This window comes from Humulus lupulus, chromosome 1 (genome assembly GCF_963169125.1).
Source record: "Humulus lupulus chromosome 1, drHumLupu1.1, whole genome shotgun sequence".
NCBI classification, from domain to species: domain Eukaryota; kingdom Viridiplantae; phylum Streptophyta; class Magnoliopsida; order Rosales; family Cannabaceae; genus Humulus; species Humulus lupulus.
This window is the reverse complement of record NC_084793.1, coordinates 74,388,716-74,394,488: the sequence shown is the minus strand read 5'-3', so window position 1 is coordinate 74,394,488 and position 5,773 is coordinate 74,388,716. Positions and strand designations below refer to the sequence as shown.

The 5,773-nt window shown below is 39.6% G+C and overlaps 1 non-coding gene across 1 annotated transcript; it reads left to right on the top strand.

The window, feature by feature from the left end:
• Window positions 1-5,466: 5,466 nt before the first annotated feature.
• LOC133813035 (small nucleolar RNA R71) lies at window positions 5,467-5,573 on the top strand. Its single transcript, XR_009884083.1, has one exon. It is a non-coding gene; the product is annotated as a small nucleolar RNA R71 (small nucleolar RNA).
• Window positions 5,574-5,773: the final 200 nt, after the last annotated feature.

Genomic DNA, 5,773 nt, shown 5'->3' with positions numbered 1-5,773 from the left:
GATATTAGGGTATTTTGGTATATACTGATATATATATTTTTTTTATAGATATATAATAGAAATTTTACTAAAATATATATATATTTCGTATAGTTTATAGTATATACGATTATTTTTTTTAAATACATATTTCTGTATATGCATATATTTATATAGTTATATATTAACATATATATATGTAGTAAAATATTTATAAATAATATTAAATATGGTAAAAAAAAATATTTGTCTATATATATATATGCCTCTGAATGAAACCACGACCCAGGATTTTTTCTGCCCAGATTGCTAACATTTTGCCCAAGATTTGCTTCAGCAACCCAAATTTGACGTAATTCTCCATTTTTTTCGAAAATAATTGCGTCCATTTTACTGAAGCAAAAATCTCGCAAAACCATCAGACTCCAAAATCACTTCCAAAACACCCTGTTTCTTGCTTTCTTAACACCTGAAACACAAAAATACACATAAAACCACTCCAAAACATCACACTAAAATGGAATTAAAATTACAAAAAGTAAAATAAAAATAAAAATAATTAAAAACACTCATATGTATATATATATATTTCTGTTTTCTCTCTTCTTCTTCTTTTTTTTTGTTTTTTTTTTAATAAACAATATCATTTTACACTTGCTTCTTTTTGGGTTGTCTTTAAATTAGTGCCTGAATCACTTGACAACCCAAAACAACCACAGCTTTAAGGATCCTCCAAAGTGATGGAGGTCTTCTTGCAGTTGACCTCACCTCCCCAATAATGTTTCAGCCGCTGCCCATTCACTTTAAACTCCCTTCCAGATTGATCTTCACGAACTTCAACTGCTCCAAAGGGGTAAACTTGCACCACTATGAATGGGCCAGACCAGCGGAACTTTAACTTGCCAGGAAACAACTTCAAGCGCGATTTGAAGAGCAATACTTTCTGCCCCTTCTCAAAGACCCAAGCTTGAATTTTCTGATCATGCCACCTCTTAGTTTTCTCCTTGTACAACTTAGCATTTTCATAGGAGAACAACCTCATCTCTTCCAGCTCATTTAACTGTAACTTTTGAGCTTCTCCAGCAGCTTGGAGATCCATATTCAGTTTCTTAGTGGCCCAATATGCCTTATGCTCCAAATCAATGGGCAAATGGCAAGCTTTCCCAAAAACCAAACGATACGGTGTCACTCCCAAAGGGGTTTTGAAAGTCGTTCGATACGCCCAAAGAGCATCATCCAATCGCTGAGACCAATCCTTTCTACTAGGATTCACCACTTTCTCTAGGATTCCCTTGATCTCCCTATTGGATATTTTCGCTTGACCATTGGTTTGGGGGTGGTAGGCGGTGGTAATCTTGTGCTTCACACTATTTTTGGCTAACAAAGCTGCAAAAATCTTGTTCATAAAGTGGGTGCCTTCATCACTTATAAGCGCCCTTGGAATGCCAAAGCGGGTGAACACATGCTTATGTAGGAACTTCATGACCACCTTGGAATCATTAGTAGGACTTGCCACTGCCTCAACCCACTTAGAGACGTAGTTTACTACCACCAAGATATACAAATTTCCAAATGATGGTGGAAATGGCCCCATGAAGTCGATTCCCCAAACATCGAACAATTCCACTTCAAGGATGTTGTTCAAAGGCATTTCACTCCTTGCTGAAATATTTCCAATACGCTGGTAGCGGTCACATCTCTTAGCAAATTCATGAGCATCCTTGAAGATAGAAGGCCAATAGTACCCCCGATTGAAAAACCTTAGCGGCTGTTCTTTGCCCACCAAAATGTCCACCATAAGGAGCTGAATGACAATGCTCTAGTATACTAGAAACTTCATCCTCAGGCCCACAACACCTCATAATTAGATCTGAACATTGTTTGTACAAATAAGGCTCATCCCAATAATAGAATCTCACATCATGAAAGAACTTCTTGATTTGCTGCCTATTCAAATTAGGTGGCTGCAAACCACTCACCAAATAGTTGACAAAATCAGCGTACCATGAAGTATTTGTTTGGGTCATAACCAACAATTGCTCATCGGGAAAGGTCTCTTTAATAGGTCCTTCATTTTGCTTTTCACTTCGAGCTTCAAGTCTAGATAAATGGTCAACTACTTGGTTCTCCGTTCCTTTTCTATCCCAAATTTCCAAGTCAAATTCTTGAAGAAGCAACACCCATCGAATAAGTCATGGCTTAGCATCCTTCTTGCCAACTAGATACTTGATCACCGAATGGTCTGTATAAACCACCACTTTAGTCCCCACAAGATAAGCTCTAAACTTGTCAAAAGAAAACACCACCGCCAAAAGCTCTTTCTTGGTGGTAGCATAGTTCAATTGGGCATTGGCTAATGTCTTGCTTGCATAGTAAATGGAATGAAAAACCTTCTCTTTTCGCTGCCCAAGTACAACACCCACAACAAAATCACTAGCATCGCACATCAATTCAAAGGGGAGAGACCAATCTGGAGCTACAATGATGGGTGCGGTGATAAGAGTCCTTTTTAAAGTCACAAATGCTTCTTGATACTCCTTTGTGAACTCAAATGCTTGATTTTGCTCAAGTAGGGAACAAAGGGGCTTAGAAATCTTTGAAAAATCTTTTATAAACCTCCTATAGAAGCCCGCATGCCCCAAAAAGCTTCCAATCCCCTTGACTGTAGTAGGTGGTGGCAATTTTTCTATGACTTCCAACTTTTCTCTATCCACTTCTATGCCCTTGTTAGAAATTCTATGGCCCAACACAATGCCTTCTTGAACCATGAAATGGCATTTTTTCCAATTGAGTACCAAGTTTGTTTCTTCACATATAGCCAAGACTTGCTCCATGTTAGCCAAACAAGTGTCAAAAGACTCCCCAAATACTGAAAAATCATCCATGAAGACTTCAAGAGACTTCTCCACCATATCTGAAAATATTGCCATCATACAACGTTGGAAAGTGGCGGGGGCGTTGCACAGCCCAAAAGGCTTCCTTCTAAAGGCAAAGATGAAATAAGGACAAGTTATGGTAGTCTTCTCTTGGTCTTCTAGCACGATGAAAATCTGATTATAGCCTGAATACCCATCAAGGAAACAATAAAAATCCTTTCCCGCCAACCGATCAAGCATTTGGTCAATGAATGGCAGCGGGAAGTGGTCTTTACGAGCAGCCTTATTCAACTTTCGATAGTCCATACAAACACGCCACCCCGTCACTTGTCTTGTGGGAATCAACTCATTATTTTCATTAGCCACCACTGTGACTCCACCTTTTTTAGGAATACACTTAATTGGGCTGACCCAAGAACTATCTGAAATTGGGTAAACAATTCCATAATCAAGCCACTTAATTATCTCTTTTCTAACCACTTCCTTCATGATAGGATTAAGCCTTCGCTGCTGCTCAACAAAATTATTACTGAACTCCTCCAACAGAATTTTATGCATACAAAATGAGGGACTTATCCCCTTTATATCCTCCATAGTCCAACCAATGGCCCTTGTGTATTTCTTCAAAACAGCCAGCAACAAACTCTCTTTTTCAGCTCCTAACATGGCTAAAACAATCACAGGCAAGGTATCATTATCTCTCAAATAAGCATACTTCAAGTGACTAGGCAAATGCTTCAACTCTAATTTTGGTGGCTCTTGAATAGAAGGCTTAGGAGGCTTAAAATTCCCTTCCGACAAGTTCAATGACTCAAAAGGCCTCCTAAATTTAGCAAAGGGCTGCTTTGACTCCACCCTTGTAACTTGGCTTTCTTCCTCTTCACTTAAGTTTTCAAGCTCTTCAAGTGACCTCACCCCCACTCCATCTTTACAAGCTTCCTTATGGAATTTTTCAGCGACAATAGACTCAATTACACTTAGCCTAGAGCATTCCTCAACCTCATCCGGAAACTTCATAGCATTAAACACGTTGAAAGTCACTTGTTGGTCATTCACCCTCATAGTAAGCTCCCATTTTTGTACATCAATCAAGGTCCTCCCGGTAGCTAGAAATGGCCTACCCAAGATAATAGGAACATCTCTATCTGCTTCATAATCAAGGATGATGAAATCAGCCGGAAAAATGAATTTATCAACTTGCACAAATACATCTTCAATTTTTCCTTCCAGGTGTGCCATAGAATGATCTGCTAATTGCAAAGTGACTGTGGTTGGTCTTGCTTCTCCAATCCCCAACTTCTTGAAAATTGACATGGGCATCAAATTGATACTAGCCCCCAAGTCACAAAGTACTCTACTAACATCTCTACCACCAATAGAACAAGGAATTGTGAAGCTGCCCGGATCCTTCAATTTAGGAGGAATTTTACTCTTCAATATAGCACTACAACCTTCAGTCAACGCCACTGTTTCAAATTCACCAAGCCTCCTCTTTTTAGTTAAAATATTCTTCAAAAACTTCACATAGTAGGGCATTTGCTCCAAAGCTTCCACCAACGATATATTGATGTGAAGTTGTTTCAAATCATCTAAAAATCTCCGGAATTGACCATCTTGTTGCTGCTTTTGAAAGTGCTGAGGAAATGGTGGAGGTGGCTTGCTTATAGGCTTTCCTGTAGCATTTTGCGGAGGAATTGCTTCACGATCAGCATTTAAAATTTTTTATTTCACAGCTTTGTCTCCTTTGTCCACACTACTTTGGATTGAAGTAGGCTCGCTGTTTCTATTACAATTATCCTCAGTCAATTCCATATTTTTACCACTCCTCAAGGTAACCACCTTACAATGCTCCTTGCCATCTTTCCTTGGATTTTATGTATCACTAGGCAAGGTGCCTTGTGATCTATTCCGTAGCTCATTAGCAAGCTGCCCCAATTGAGTTTCTAGATTCCTCAAGGATGCCGCTTGACTCTGAATCACAGCATCATTCTTTGCCATATATTATTTCATTAAACTCTCCAAAGAGCTTGATTGAGACACTTGTGGAGGAGGTGGTTGAGCTCTTTGTTGTTGTTGAGAAAACCCCGGTGGATATGTAGGCTTGTTTTGCATTGGTGCTCTGCTTGAACTAGCTCCTTGACCCCCCCCCCCCCTTGGATGTTGCCTCCACCCCGGATTGTAAGAGTTCGAATATGGGTTATTTCGGTTGGCATTTTGATTCCCCACATAACAAACTGAAGCGAGATTCGAAGGACAACTCTCAAATGCATGCCCATCTCCACAATAAACACAAGATACATCGGCAACTTGTCCCATAGCAGCTGGTTGTACCATTCCCCCCAAACTCATGTTCTTGAGAAGGTTAGTCATTGAAGAAACTTGAGCGGTCAAAGTTGTCAATGCATCCACTTCAAGTATACAAGCCACTTTTCGACTTATTGAGGCTCTAACATTGGACCATTGATAATTGTTGCTAGCTATCCTCTCCAAAATCTCATAGGCTTTATTATAGGACTTAGAGAGAATAGCCCCATTAGCTGAAGCATCTAACACCATACGAGTGGAAGAATTTAGCCCATTGTAGAAAGTTTCCATTTGTATACAATGCGGGATCCCATGGTGTGGACATTTCCTCAATAACTCCTTGAATCTCTCCCAAGCTTCACAAAATGATTCATCTTCCAGCTGCTGAAATGACATAATTTCATTGCGAAACTTGGCATTTTTGGTAGGAGGGAAGTACTTCATCAAGAATTTTTCAGCCAACTCATTCCATGTAGTCACCGAGTCAGGAGGTAGGGTGTTGAGCCAAGCTCTAGCTCGATCCCTTAAAGAGAAAGGGAATAATTTCAACCTTAGGGCCTCGTCAATCACTCCTTGTAGCTTGAAAGAGTCGCTCACCTCCAAAAATGAACGAA